This window comes from Haemaphysalis longicornis, unplaced genomic scaffold, assembly GCF_048455015.1.
Source record: "Haemaphysalis longicornis isolate Haplotype H1 unplaced genomic scaffold, Haemaphysalis longicornis Haplotype H1 scaffold_7, whole genome shotgun sequence".
NCBI lineage: Eukaryota > Metazoa > Arthropoda > Arachnida > Ixodida > Ixodidae > Haemaphysalis > Haemaphysalis longicornis.
The window spans coordinates 143,697,395-143,712,652 of NW_027526422.1; the positions used below are offsets into that span (position 1 = coordinate 143,697,395).

Below are 15,258 nucleotides of genomic sequence, written 5' to 3' on the forward strand. Positions count from 1 at the left end.
GCAAGGTGCCCGGCGCCCTACCGACCGAGCCACGAAACCGACACACATTTCGACGCACCGAACGCGCCTTATATCCTTCACTCATTTCTCGTTTGTTTCGAAAGCGCCACAAGTTGTCCCGCGCCTCCAAAAGATGGCGACACGGGTCCCGCAATCAAGAGATACGACTTGCCGGCGCACCCCCTCGGAAATGCTGTGCATTTGATCGTGCCCCTCGCGAGGGGGATGTTTTGTGCCTCCGTTAACCCGGCCGTGTGCCGCGCTTTTTTGTGTGTGTGTTTTATTTGTTTGTAGTGGACCAATCGGGGCTTTGAGAGCTGATGTCACCCTGATGTCAGCCCGGATATCCGCCTGACATCATGTGCACTCTCGCACCAGCAGGGGCGCTGCCCAAATCCTATAAATGCTAGGCACCCCATTACCGGGGGTCGGATTTTAATTGTGCGTCTACCATTTTTTCAACTATTTCTTCTGGCTCCTCGAGAAGTTTCTTTTACTGCCTATATATATACATATATATATATTCTGCAGTGAGTATGCAGTGATGACAGTGAGTACGTAGAGGACCTAGACCTAGGCAAACTCAAATCCAAATCCACCCGTATGAACAGGAACCACCCCAAAAGCTCCCTCGATCAGACGTGCCAACATGTGTCGAATCTCAAAAGGGGTGACGTGCTGAACAAACATCGACAAAACGAAAGCGCCAGCCCGCCTGCTCTAATAACTAAATTTTCAAACGCGTTCCCAAACGTAAACTATTTTACCGGGAATACCGCATTAGACATTGTCTTGCATATACCTTATCCAAAGACTATGGCCCCTCCCTCTGGTCTTTACCTGGTCACCTAATTCCTTTTGTTTTCATTTCTTAGCTTCCAGTTTAGTATGCGTCCACATCCCTGCAACCTTCGCGTTTAGTATTCCATTTTATTTCTTTATTTCTTTTTGTTTGCAACGCTTTGTCTTGTGCCCCGCACGTCACCCTAACTTTATCTTTTCGTTTTTTAGTTTCAGGACAGGCCTTTTCCAGGAATGTTGCCGTGTACGACACGTACCATTTCAGTTGTCAGGTTATTGCTTTTTCTTTTGTGTGTGGGTTTGTGTGGTTTCCCTCCCTGTTTTTTCTCCTTGACCTAGTGATGACCCCCCTTCTCTACCTGCTCTTTTGACTTAAGGCTTGCAGATAGTTTCGGATAAGGACCCCACTTTCACCGCCTGTTCTGGTTCCGGCGGTTCTGAGGACCCCTTGGTATGCCTTGCGGCGGGTCAACAAACACATTCTCGTCCTTTCTCTTCAAAAAAAAAAACGCCCGGAATATCAACCCCCCTCCTGACTTCTCTGTGACCTACTTCGCTGCTCAAACTATACAAGCTTCTTTCTCCCTCAATATCTCCTGCGACACACTCCCAAACTAATCCGCGATCTCAATTGCACTTCCTTCTTTCCTTCTCTCCTCTCACCTGGGGACCTACCCCTACATAAAGCGTGCTAGGCAGGCGAGAGGTTTCCCTGACGAAGGCAAGCGTTTTTAATGAAACGTTAGCAACCATCGTGCTTCTACCTTGTGCGAAGTTTGCTTTTCTTATCTATATATATACATATATAAATATATATATGTATCTATAAATACACACACACACACACACATATATATATATATATATATATATATATATATATATATATATATATATATATATATATATATATATATATATATATTTATATAAGTAATCTGGAAGCATAAAAATTCTCACAGAGTGCGAGAAAAGAGCTAAATCTCGGAGATGGATACACACGAGAAAAACAAAAAGTAATAAAAGGTTACTGACGTTTTAAGAAGAGGAGTCCCTTTCTTCAAATTACAAAGTACTCTGAAAAAGGTAGTCCTCTCCCAGAAACCTCAGTAAACTTTCATTTTTTGTTTTTCTCGTGTGTTGCTCTCTCCACTTACGTTATATATATACTTATAAAAAGAAGTGCCCGACTGACTGACTGACTGACTCATCAACGCCCAGCCAAAACTGTTAGACCTAGAGACTTTAAATTTCACGAGTTTATTTGCCTCATTGAGTAGGTGCCCACTAAAGCGGGTTTTTCAGAAAATGCTCTCCCAACCGAAAAAAAGGGCAAAATTGTGATTTCGCGAATTCGTGATTTTCTCGGTCACCCATTTACATATCCGAGAGCTTTTTGCTGATATAAGTAGCCCTTAGGAATACCTAAAAAGTAGTCTTTGGGTTACGCCCTAACCTACACCAGCGAGGTGATTCCGCATTCCGGAACTAAAACGGTGTTCCTAAAGATTCTCAAATATTTCTTTCACCGATTCAGTAATCCAACTGATTTTTGCTAGACTATGTTACTCATACAAATGCACAGAAACGTTTTTAAGGATTTCGCTCTGCGATGCCGCTAAAAAGGTCAAATTGTTTTTTACAAATAACACGACTGATGAGCCAAAAAGGCCTGACAGGTTATATACACGTCTAGCCAAACTGCTCTTTCAAACGGCTACAGATTGCAAGAGCACATTCTTATTACAGTGTTGGAGGTCAATATTTCTTAAAATTTTCAAAATTCCACCATGGACAGAGTGAAAAGCCATAAAATAGTTTTTCAGATAATAATTTTTTTACCGCCTGCCATTTGAGATGTTGAACTGGTTTTTGTTAAAATAGGCCACTTATTAACGTGTCTAAACACTGTTTTACAACATTTTTCAATGACCCCTCCCAATAAGCCAAGCAGGATTTCGGGGAAACACTGTGTTTTTACACATTCATAAATATTCACACGGCCAGTTGATATATCCCATTCGTTTTTTCTTGAAAATGATGCTCATTTAATTGCCCAGAAACCATTTTCAGGATTTTGCCCTAACATGCGAATAAGAAGGCCAGCGATATTTTTTATCTGCGTCCTTTTGGACGTAAAATTCAGTTGAGTTTTCCCGCGTTCGCTTAGCGGTCGCCATCTGTTGACACCTTCGGCAACTACGCGTCTCCCGTGGGAGCAGGTGTCATATATCATAAATGTAAAAGAGAAGATGTACCGATAAAAAGCGCAATGGTTAGCCATGGGCATCTGTTGGGATTTCCCACAACCCCGCGCCTCCCGTAGGAAGCCCATGTTACTTATGATGAAATTGTAATGAGCATCGTTCATATCTTCTGAGATAGCACTTCCTACGACGGAGAATACCACTCACCCAACCGGCCTCCATCATGGGTTGCCAGCGCAATCTCCTGCCGAATTCAAGTTGTGTTTGCAACGTGGCCCTCTTCCTCATATCATATTAAGAGTGCAAGCAAACCAAGCTCCTGCTTCTTCCATCAATTTTTCCCAACCTTGAGCTGTGGAAGAACCTGGTGACTAACAGCAATCTGGATGTCCAGACAATACTTCCTCCAGAGCGAAGGCTCCACACTCATCATATGGCTTTCTGAATATAAGAACCACTCCTACTTCGCCGGCTCAATAAAACTTTTTTCGCTCACTGACTCACTCGCTCGAGTGCACCATCTTGGTGCAATTTTTTTGGCGACAGTTGGAGTAAAACACGAGTGCCAGTCGTTTTACATTACCACGACGCGCCTGCAGTTGGAGCCCATGTACTGACAGCAGACAGGCGCTCCCGAGTGCGTACCACTTTCCAATGAAGTAGCCTAATATGGCGACTAACAAATAAACGAACTTGTGTTATACCCATTGCTGTCCTTAATATAATGGCCCACCCGGGCACCGCCGGGTACTACCACTAGTAGATATATATATATATATATATATATATATATATATATATATATATATATATACAAAGTATAGTCCACTTATAACAATATCCAAGTAGCAAGGAAATCCCATCGTTATTAACGGATAATTGTTATATAAGCGGGTTGCGAAATAAAAAGGCGGAACAGAGCTCAAAAGGTTTTTTTGTATGCCATATGGCAAGGACGTACTACTACTAAATTGCGGAAAAGAAGCCACAGTTGGTCATCTTTGCTGCGCGTGAAACTAGTGCAAATCATTTCCAAGAGCATCTATAAGTGCTTCACCTAGCTGATGTAAATGTGCTTGGCGAAAAGAAATTGCCCAAGGGACTACACCACGCATTGGGCTTCCTACAAAACTACCTGAGTAGGCTGCGGAACCGCGTCATTAGAGTCATGACTGTTCCGTTTTTGGTGCACAATACAACCGGATTCAATCGTTATATCCAATATCGTGGCACTGGAGCACTGTAATAAGCCATTTATTTTACCATGGAAAGAATACAAAAGTTGCCGGTTCCGTAGCTGTTCATCGTTATATCCGATATATTGTTATAAACGGTATTGTTATCAGTGAACTCGACAATATATATATATATATATATATATATATATATATATATATATATATATATATATATATATATATATATATATATATATATATCTATATATATATATATATATATATTTGCGTGTGTGTGTGTGTGGTTGTGTGTTAATCAGCAACAGAATGCAGACGACGCCGAGGCAGCGTTCTCTGTTGGCCACGCCAACCGCCCAGAGCCGGTGTGCGCCGTTCTTGCGTGTCTCCATCACCCTCATCGTCATCATCGAGATCACAAGCATGTTGATCACCGCCTAAGCCGCGAAAAAGACGAGGACGTGCCCCTTCGTGAGCGGGTATTCTTGGTGTGACTGCTACCAGGCATCAGGCACAAGTTTACCGAAATACACCCTATTTTCCTCTGTCCTACTGCCCTTGATCAGTTGTTGCGCCGTGACACTGGTGGAGGTGCTGGGTATCTGAGCGTATGATGCCCAGGTCTCCCTCTGAACGACCTGAGAGACTTCCCAGCGTCCGCACGCCCGTACATGGCTGCAGCCGCCGCAAGGCAGGCCTACGTCCAGAAAACGGCGGCCTGCTTCATGCCGCACCAAGGTGCCAGGTTTCTGAACCAGAGACAATGGCTCATTCGGCACCATCTTGCCGTTGGACGAGAACAGCGCCTAGCCCCACATTGCTGGCATCAGTGTGCACCACAGTGGCTGCCTCCTCGTCGATGTGGCCTAAAACAGGTGTGGTCTGCAGGCAACGCCGTAGCTGCTGGAATGCTTCTTGTTGTTCAGCGGACCGGACAAATGTAATGTCATTGCGAGTAAGGCGTGTGAGAGGGGCTGTAATGTGGGCGAAATTGGCGATGAATCGCCGATAATATGAGCAGACTCCCAGTAAACGGCGAATGGACTTCTTGTCACTAGGTGTTTTCAAACGAGAACCAGTTGAAAGCTTGTCAAGGTCTGCGCGAATACCAGCGCTGCTAACGACGTGGCCGAGAAAAAGCAGCTCCTCATAGCCGAATACCCACTTTTCTGACTTGAGTATGAGCGAAGCGGTTCGTATTGCCTCGAGGACGGATGACAGTCGCTCTAGGTGTTCCTCGAATGTATTTGAGAACACGACGAAGTCATTTAGGTACACAAGGCACGTTTGCCACTTCAGGCCAGATAGTACAGTGTCTATCATACGCTGAAAAGTCGCGGGACCAGAGCACACGCCGAAAGGAAGAATCTTAAATTCGTGCAGTCCATCGGAAGTTACGAAGGCGGTCTTCTCAAGATGCCGCTCGTCAACCTCTATCTGCCAATAACCACTCTTCAACTTCATGGATGAAAAGTAATGATCGTGCCGCAGGCGGTCATGGGAGTCATCTTTTCGAGGCAACGAATATACGTCCTTTTTCATCACCTGATTGAGTTTGCGGGAGTCGACGCAGCATTCCGAGGTGCCATGTTTTTTTTTCATCTGATATACTGGCGACGCCCAAGGGTTTTTCGAAGGCTGATTGACGTCATCAGCGAATATCTCTGGCACCTGCCGCCGTATCGCGTCGCACTCCTTTGGTGACACACGGTAGGGTTGTTGGTAAACGGGGCGCTCAGATTCGTCCGCGATAAGGCGGTGTTTGGTGAGCGGATTTTGATGGACGCGTGACGCTGATGAGAAACAGTCGGTGAACCTGTGCAACAGTTCCAAGACATTTTCTCGGTTTTGTTTGCGGTAAGCGCGCGTTAACGACAAGTGGAAGCTTGCTCGTCGCCTTGGGAGTCGGGTCACTCTGAAGCAAAAAGCAATCCGTCGTGTCGGGCACGTCCACAAAGACTGCTACGGTAGATTATTCAGCGATTTCGTGACGCTCGTTCGAAAAATTCGCGAGCAGAACCTCTGTAACACAGCGCGTAATGGTGACCAATCCCCGCACGATTGCGATGCCATGCTGAAGTAGAAGCGGGCCGACAGCTTCCGCAATTCCGTCACCACTGGAGAGTTCGTCGCACTTAACGCGAACGAGCACGCATGACTGTCGGGGCAGGCTAATGTCGCCTATGGTGCGCAGACGTACGCATTGTTTATGACTTTCCGGGGTGGTCTCCTTCCAAAAAAAGCTGACGAACTGCTCGCGGATGTTTATCACAGCATCGTGCTTCTGAATGAAGTCCATCCCCAGGATCACGCCCTTACAGAACTGCGGAAGGATTACGAAGGTCGCGACTTAGTCACTGCTCCCTATGCTAACTCTGGCGCTGCATGTACCCACGGGTGTCATCAAGTGCCTGCCGGCCGTTCGATTTTGGGGTCCATCCCGTAGTATTTCACTTTTATTAGCCCGTCCACGAGCGCTGGCTCACCATTTAATAACTTGCTCGAGTGTCCACAAGTGCCGTTACTTCGTGTCCGTCGATTGCGACTGAAAAATCGGCACTCGTGACAGAGTCGACGTCCTTGTTTGCCGCCATAACATCGTCAGACTTCGATGGTACTGGGAGGTTTTGTTTGCTTCCGCTGCTAGCAACCTTGTCTCCCAAGGTTTCTCCCTTTAGTTCACCCGCCGCGGACTTGAAGACCGCCTCGTCGGGGACCCTCCGCAATCGCAACTGGTGGGTGAAGCATAGCGGGCTGGCGACGGCGAATGTGAAGGACGACTCTCCTCGGAAGACTGACGCGTAACGAGGTACTCAGCAATGCCGACGGGCCGTTCCCCAAAACGAGGACGGCGGTCGGTCGGTTGGAATCCTGGTAGCCCGATCTCGCGGTAGGGGCAACGTCGATAAACATGCTCTGGCTCGCCACAGTGATAGCACATGGACAGGTGGTCCTCGGTGTTCCACACGTCGGTTTTGCGGACTTGCGGACGAGGGGGGAATTTCCCGTTGAGGCCAAGAGCCAGGAGGTTGCTGTCGGGAGTACGGCGTTAGTGGCACTGTCGCCGCAGTGAGCGCCGTGGGCAGGTGACAGCGGAGAGCAGTCGCGTAATTCATTTGGGGCATAAGCTGGCGTCGGGGTTCAGAAGCGGGAATTGCTTGACGAATTTCTTGCTGCACAACATCCGCAACCAAGGTGACAGCTGGCTGCGACAGCGCTATTCCTATCCCGCACTTTGCCAACTCCTCATGAGCAACCAAGCGGAAATGTTCGCGCAGGTTGTTGTCGTCCATAGAGGTGGACAGTGATGGTGAGGACGGGCTCGGAGTTTTGATCGCCCTTCAGGCATACTGGCGGCACCGCTCCTGCACAGCTCGCTCGATGGCAGTCGTCGCCTTAAGAAATGTTTGCACAGTACGCGGCGGGTTGTGGATAAGGCCTCCGAAGAGCTGTTTGATGCCGGGCATCAGATACCGAAGCTTTTTGGGCTCTGTCATATCGGCATCCACATGCCGGAACAGACGGGCCATGTCCTCGACTAATGCCGCGATGCTTTCATTCGGATTTTGTATGCGTATTTCTAGTTGGTTTTGTGCATGGTCTTGGCGGTCGCTGCTGGCGAAGCTGTAGCGCACTTCCTGACGGAAGTGCTCACAAGCCTCAAACCTTCGTTTGCGGTTTTCAAATCATGTCCGCGCCCCGTCTTCTAACGATAAGTAGACAGTCTCAAGCTTATTGCTGGTGTCCACTTGTTGAATTTGGCGATGCGCTCGAATTGGTCCAGCCAGTCATCTACGCCCTCGAAATCAGTTCCGTAAAAGTTACTGGGAGTGCGGTGCTGCAGAAGCGTCAGCTGAGGTGACAGTGACATTTGAGCCATATATATATTGTCACGAGAAGACGATGAAGAGGGTAACGCCGCGCGGCTGGGTAATACCACCCAAGACGACAAAGAAGGTCTGTGGGTGCGTCCTGCCTGCACGGGCTCTGGCTTGCCCGCCATGTAAATAATCTGTAAAAAGATCGTTCATCATTCTTCGCCATACTTCGTGCCGTATCTTCTACCAACATGTTACATTTTAATGGAGTGTGCGGTTCCCTTCTCCTCCTGACCACAGCTTCGCACCTCATCGGCCTCGTCGCAATCATCGAGGAGGGGTGGCCCGCGTCGGCAGCCCCACCCACGCCGATACCAGCACTCCACGACGTCCGCCCGCCCTCTATCTCCACCCTGTTCCGAGCCTATCCAGAGCCGCCATGACCCGATGACGTGACCAGACGACGACGAAGTCTTCCCAGCCCAGTAGTCCGACGTTGGTTACAGGTACCTTCGACGGTTCCCAGGTGCCTGACGAGGTCGTGTCGCGGGACAAGGCATCGCCCACACCATCATCATCCTATGTGGCGGGAAGGGCTTCATTGTACATTGTTATCCCATATTTCATCCTCACCACATCGTCTACTACAGCACCAAAATGTAACGTGGCCGTAGCACAGACGATACCAACCATGGCGAAAAATGTTGAACGATCTACTTACAGCTTATTTACATGGTGGCCCAGCCAGCGCCCGCGCAGGCAGCGCGCACCCACCAATCTTCGTCGTCTTGGGCTGGGATGACCGAGCCACCCTGCGTTGCCCTCTTCATCATCTTCTCGTGACAATGCATGCCACCCGGCGGGCATTTTTAGATGCGGAGCATCTTATGGCCGAGGCTATGTCCCTCCCTCCACCCTGCGGCGTCCACACCCCCCCCCTGCGCATGCCTGGCCAGGCACCGCTGATGAAGATTGTGGCACGATGCTCCTAGGTGTTGGCCAACCAAAGAATCCATCACGAGATAGGTTCATGTTCAACCACCGTAGTCATCTTCCAGTAGGGGAACACTGAGTAGTATGCGAAGCAGCCATGGGGTCGACTCGAGTTCCCATTAGTTCAGCTGCGCGAGCGCTCGTCGCATCAGTAGCAACTTCTTGGCGGCGTTGTCGTTTCCTTTCGGCTTCGCGAGCCCTATGTTCGGGATCGAGATCTATATATACATGGAGCAGAAAAACTTTGAAGATATCACAAGAAAAGAAAACTTCGTCAGGGCAAGAACCTTGCCCTGACGTCTCTTGCCCTGACGAAGGCAAGTCTTTTTGCTGAAACGTTGGCAACAATCGTGGTTTCGACCGTGTTCGAAGTTTTCTTTTCTTGTATATATATACATACATATATATAGGCAGAAATAAAGGTTGGCAGTCAAGAATGCCTCGGAAAGCAAAGAAGAATGCGGTAGGTCATAGAAACAGATGAAGAATTTTGAGAGAAAGAAAGTAGAGAAAAAATGCCCGCGTGGTAGGATCCGAGTCCACGACCTCCAGAATACGCGTCAGGTGCGATGACCACTACTCTACGCGCGGGTTTGATTCCCCTCCACTTTCTCCGGTATTTCTCTTAAGGTAAATACCTTAACATGCATTTATGTAACGTAAACATAAAGGTTAATGCGGCTGCAGAGTTGCACAAACCAAAGGGCCTTAATGTGAATTAGTACAGACTGTCATACGTAATAAAGGTAATACAGGCGGTTTTCTCGCGGTCAGGGTTGTCAATGGCAATTTGACACTATCCACATCGTACGTCAAATAATGGGTAACATTGTGTACTGTGTAGGCAAACCAAAGCGTTGCCAATCGGATGAACACGGTACATGTCCTTTTTGCTTTTTTAAAGTGTCACGAACGAAGAAGAATCGCGCGGTTCTGTCTTCTTTCTTGAATACAATGACGGGTGAAACGCACTGTCTACAAGAAATTTCTATAATGGCGTTGCGAAGCATTTTGGCGACTTATTGGAGGAGGCAAAACTCAGCAAGGGACACACGGCAGACCTATCGACAAAGAGGTCTAACATAATCCTGTTGATGGGACGCCTGACTGTGGGAGACCTCCCTCAGGGACACGATCACCCACGTCAAAGCTGTTCTGGAAGGACGACAGCAACTGGTTGAGGTCCGTGATTGGGCTGATGACAAATCCGAGGCTATCGACAGTTTGGAACTTAGTGAGGCAAGTTTGTTTTAGTGGCGGCTGTGTGCTGTTTTGTCGACGGCATACTGGGAAACATCCCCATCAACTACGGCACAGGCGTTAGCAAGGTATCTGCCTTGCGGTATAGGTGGAACCAAGAAACCGACGTTTAAAAATGATAGCTGAAGGTTACCCTTAAGATCCGTTGCGGCTGTATGAGGAAACATCACACTGCGAATCAAAATTACGTCAACAATTGGGAAAATAACGCTGTCACCGTCAAGGAGTGAAGGAAATCACACTGTGGGCACAGAAGTGGCAGCTTGCGCGGAAAAAGAACATGCGTAGCGAAGCAGAAATGATGCTTGATCTTGCCATCGTCAGCTATAAAATCAGCCGGCTCCAACTGGAAGAAGGCCGTAGAGCAGTTCATGAAGGTACAATGCTCAGCCAGAAAATCAACTCCAAGTTAAGGCCATGTGAGCACATCTTAGGGAAAGCGAATAATACTGCAGTTTCTCGGCCAGCGATGGTGACATGAGCTGTGGATACTCCGACAACGGTAGGCACCCTTCAACTGGCAATTCGTACAGCAGGAGACCGAGTGGGGGTAAGCACATTTGTTAGACGACCACAAAACCTCGAACTCACATTGTAGATTTTCGTGCCCGCGTCGATAAGTGCGGTAACAAGCACATCGCCGACGCCAATGTCCAATACATTCCGCCTAGTGGAGAGCGTGAGGGGACAATTTTCGCTGTTCGTCTCTATTGCATCATCACCTCCGGAAGGTTCTTCCAGCGCATTTACCCTCAGGCGTCCCTCGATGGTCTATCCTTGCTGCTTTTTTTTATTTATTGCATACGTTAACGACATCATTAGTTGTTGCGCTCATTGCAGAGTGTAAGAATATGCAGACGACAGGGTACTTGTTTCCATACGTAATAACTGTGAACTAGCACTGGAATACCTTCAGGATGACTATCTGCATGTAATGCGGAGGCAAAGCGATAATTTAATCAGAATGAGCAACAATACGTCACGACTATTAGGTGTCCATAATCCAGCGAAGCGTATTCCTCACCGCGTTCCAATTTATTTGCATACTAGTAATTGTGTACAATGTGCATGTACACTGGTTGCTCAACTATCTACTGCCAAATACTTGTGTTTATTGTTAGATTTGGATATGTTCTTATTACCCATGCAACGCACGTAAGTACAGAACTCAGAAAGGTTGCTTGCCTCCCGCTTTCTATTTAAGCATTCTATCCGGTATACAAGGCAAATATCCTATGCACTTGGTTATAGCGTTAACGTGAAAAGCTGGGTGTGGTGGTAGATAATCTAGGCAAAACAGTGCAAAAAAGCCAAGGACAGGGAAAGATACACGACAGGAATAGCGCAGTCCTTGTCGTGTATCTTTTTCTGTACTTGTCTTTTTTTGCGCTGTCTTGCCCAGATTGGTTATAGGGTATTGCGGTATGGCATTTGTAGTTCATAGGTCTGGAATGTACGGCGAGTCGCAATTAAACTTTTTTCAGTTGTCGAGAATTCCCGATTTCTTGTGTTGTTTAAACAAACAGTTGTCTTGAAATGTATTTGGGCCAATGAACACTGTATACTGTACACGCCTCGACGTGACATACGCTTGCGGGATCTCTGTGTTGTGCCGAGGGTTTGCACTAATTATATTGAGCAAAAGCGTATTTTCCATATCTGTTATATCCTTAATTCCCTTCCCTCCGAATATTTTCTCTTTGCAGCCGTGCTCAAGTACGGGACGATGTTTTTCTATTAGGTTGATGAATGTTGAATGCTTGAAGCTGTTGAATAGATTTTCTGGTGCTTGGTTTATTCCCTAACTATTTTTTGTACACTGTTTTTACTTTTTCCTTGATTTGATATATTTTCATTTACAGACGACCTAATGTTTGTATTGCTGCGTCCATGATGCGCACCAATTGCAGGGCAAAGCTGTACAAGCTGTTTTCGACTTGGGCTGGCCGCTCATGTATTTAGTGCTGTGAAATAAACATTATTATTATTATTGGCGCCGCCCGATGGCGCATAGCAAGGATTGCTGTCTTCTGTGCTCCTGGGATTTTTACGGTAAGCAGGAGTTTTTCCGCTGCCTTTCTTGCAAGAAACGCGTGCACGCGAAGTGTGTTGTATGTCTGGACGCTGAGCTTCAGCTCCTGAGATCTGGTGCTCGGCCGTTAAAGTGCAATATCTGTGAAACGGCTGAGGTGGCGGCTAGGCCTAGCGTAACCAGCGACGACATCGGCTCGTCCGCAAGCAGGGCTTCTTCACCCTGCTCCCTTCGACGAGACTCGCCGGCAGTCGTCGAGAAAGCCCCGGCGCCGCCATCCTAGCCACTTGACGTTGGCGCGGAAGCTGCCGGTCTTCGCGCACTCCTCATCGACGCGCTGGACGGCATTTCTTTCCTCAGCGACCAAGTGGCCCGGCTGCGGGAGCCCTCCTACGCCGGGAAAACGTGCAGGCTTTCGGCCGTCTCTGTCAGGGGAGGGAGGGTGACCACGTCCATTATGCGAAGGTGGCGGCCTCCGTGCGAGCAGAGGTGTGATCCTTCAGTGCCCAACTACTTCACCACCCTGCCGCCTTGCAGGAAGAAGTGCGTCACAGTTCGGGGAAGCCTTCTTTAGCCCAAGCTGTAAACAAGGAAGTGTCGCCTTCGGCTACGTCTGCTCCGCTGCAGTCGGTGTCTTCGGTTTCTCCTGCACTGCCTCCTACTCCGTCCCCACTTTCCCCGGTGCATTCTGTGCCTGTGCTTGACAATCTCCCTCCTACTGTTGAGAAGAAGCGACGAAGCCGGGCATGTGTAGGTGCATAGGACACATGTGGACCAGTCGTCGTTCCGCGGCCGAAGCGCCCCAAAGCAATGTTCGTTTCAAAGCTTCCTCCGTCGACCACCTCTGCTACTCTTAATGCCCATCTGTCAACCTTAGGTGTCTCGCCCTTGAACTGACGACGACGGAAGACTAAATTTGACACGTACGCATCCTTTTATATATCCCTGAGTGGAGAGTTTTTCGAGCGCTTGAATTACCGCGCTGTTCGGCCGAAAGACTGCCTCTTTAAGAAGTATCGAGGCATGTTTCGCGAAGGCATGCTTCACAGCTCTGAGCGCATTACATAAGAAAAACAATGATGACTAGAACAGATGTGTTTTATCGGAATGTGCGAGGTCTTCCAACTAAGGCGACTGAATTTCTTGGTAATTTTGTGGCTTCTTGCATTCCGTTGATACAGTAAAGCCTGCCTATATCGAACAGCGCGAGGATTGTAAAATGGTGTGGTATAAAAAGATTCAATATAGAAAGTGAAGCAAAAAAGAACCTATATGAGAGCAATCTTGCCGGCGGAGTCACGAGCTAACGCTGAGCTCTAACCACCATGCAGTTCACTATTGATACGACGCTTTCTCGGAAGAATACAATCATTTTTTGGGGCGAAAGAACTGCGTGAGTGAAGCCTGCTTCTTTGAGCCCAAAGCGTTGCTGGTGACTGCTTGCTCCACGGTATCTAAACAGTCGACAAGCCCAGGACCGCTGCCCTCAATGGCACTGCAGTATCGCCCAGCAGGGCCACATCAGCGACGGCTTCGCTTGTGCTCGGAAGCGGTACGGAGTCCTCGGTGTCTTCGACAGGGCGGAGACAACCATGGATACAAGCAAAAAACGGCGAACCCAGCGAACCGAGCAAATGCGAGCAGCGAGTGGCGGGTACTTGAAGTTCGGTGACACCGCAGCCCGCAGCGACCAATGTGGCGCTTCCGGCTCCAACGGAATGCATGCGTGGAGCTGGTCCACTCAGCCACGGCCGGGTAGCACGAGCCCGAGCTCGCGCGGGAGTCGCAAGCGACACTCGCGCCAGTCACTACCGCTGCGCGCCGATGTATGGCGGGAACGCCTGCCGCATGCCTATGGAGAGCGAAAAATCCCGCGCGGGAGAGTTCGACATGTCCATTGTGAGCAAAATCGCGTTTGATATGAACAGTTTTAACTGTATGTAATTTTTACCAGACTTATACAAGCGTTCGATCGAGGCAATAATTCGATATATCCGTGTTGGATATAGGCGGGGTGTAGCTATATCTGAAACTTGGTTGTGCCCTGATATCCTAACCAGTGATTATTTACCTCAAAATTACCATGTATACCGTAATGATCCTGCCTTAACGGGATGCAAGCAAAAAGGGGGCGGTGTCGTTCTCGCCGTTAACAAATCTCTCCCGAGTGTGCTGCGTAGCGATATTGAAAACGCAGATGAGTCTTTATGGGCCGAAATTCGTCTCTCTAAAACTGAAAAACTTCTAGTTGGTGTTTTTCACATTACATTTACAAGAATTATTAGGCCATTTTTTCTTGCAAATGGCATACACTTGCCACGGAAGTCTGCAGTATGCCGACAAAAATGCTTCAAGAAGAACTATAAGAAAGCGTTCTCATTGGAATAAAAATCAAAACGAATAAACTCAAGTAGAAATAAATAAGCATGCCGAATGCGCCCTCTTCGGATTGAATAATAAAATGCTGGACCAAGAAGAACAATTTAAGTACCGCGGAAAGATTGTCAGTTCTAACCCCAACCACGTGAGAAAAATCCTGGGCAGGGTAGGTATGAGATGGGGTACACCTGCCCGGAACTCCCAATAATGAAAAGTAAGACATTTCTATCACTCAACAAAATATTGTATAGCCGATTAATGGGGCTGGTGATGACATATAGAGCGGAAACTTGGCTCCTTAGTTAACAACTAGAAAGAAAACTTAGGCTGGCTCAACGGCCCGTGGAACGAATCATGATAGGAGTATCTTTTAGGGAGACGAAACGGACTCCTGGATCAAAGAACAAACTATAGCAGAAGGTTTTATAGTCCACATAAAAGCAAAATGGAATTCATCTGGTGGCGTAGTTTCACAAAATGACAGACGATAGACCACCAGAGTAATCGCGCGCATACCGAAAGACGGGTATAGAAAAAGGGGAAGGCCAATGACTAGACGGAGAAACAAAATA

General features: G+C 47.9%; 1 protein-coding gene across 4 annotated transcripts in view; it reads right to left on the reverse strand.

Moving 5' to 3' along the window:
* The window catches only part of LOC144147094 (uncharacterized), a 228,279-nt gene that overhangs the window by 127,429 nt on the left and 85,592 nt on the right, over window positions 1-15,258 (reverse strand). The gene's annotated exons all lie outside the window — the stretch shown is intronic.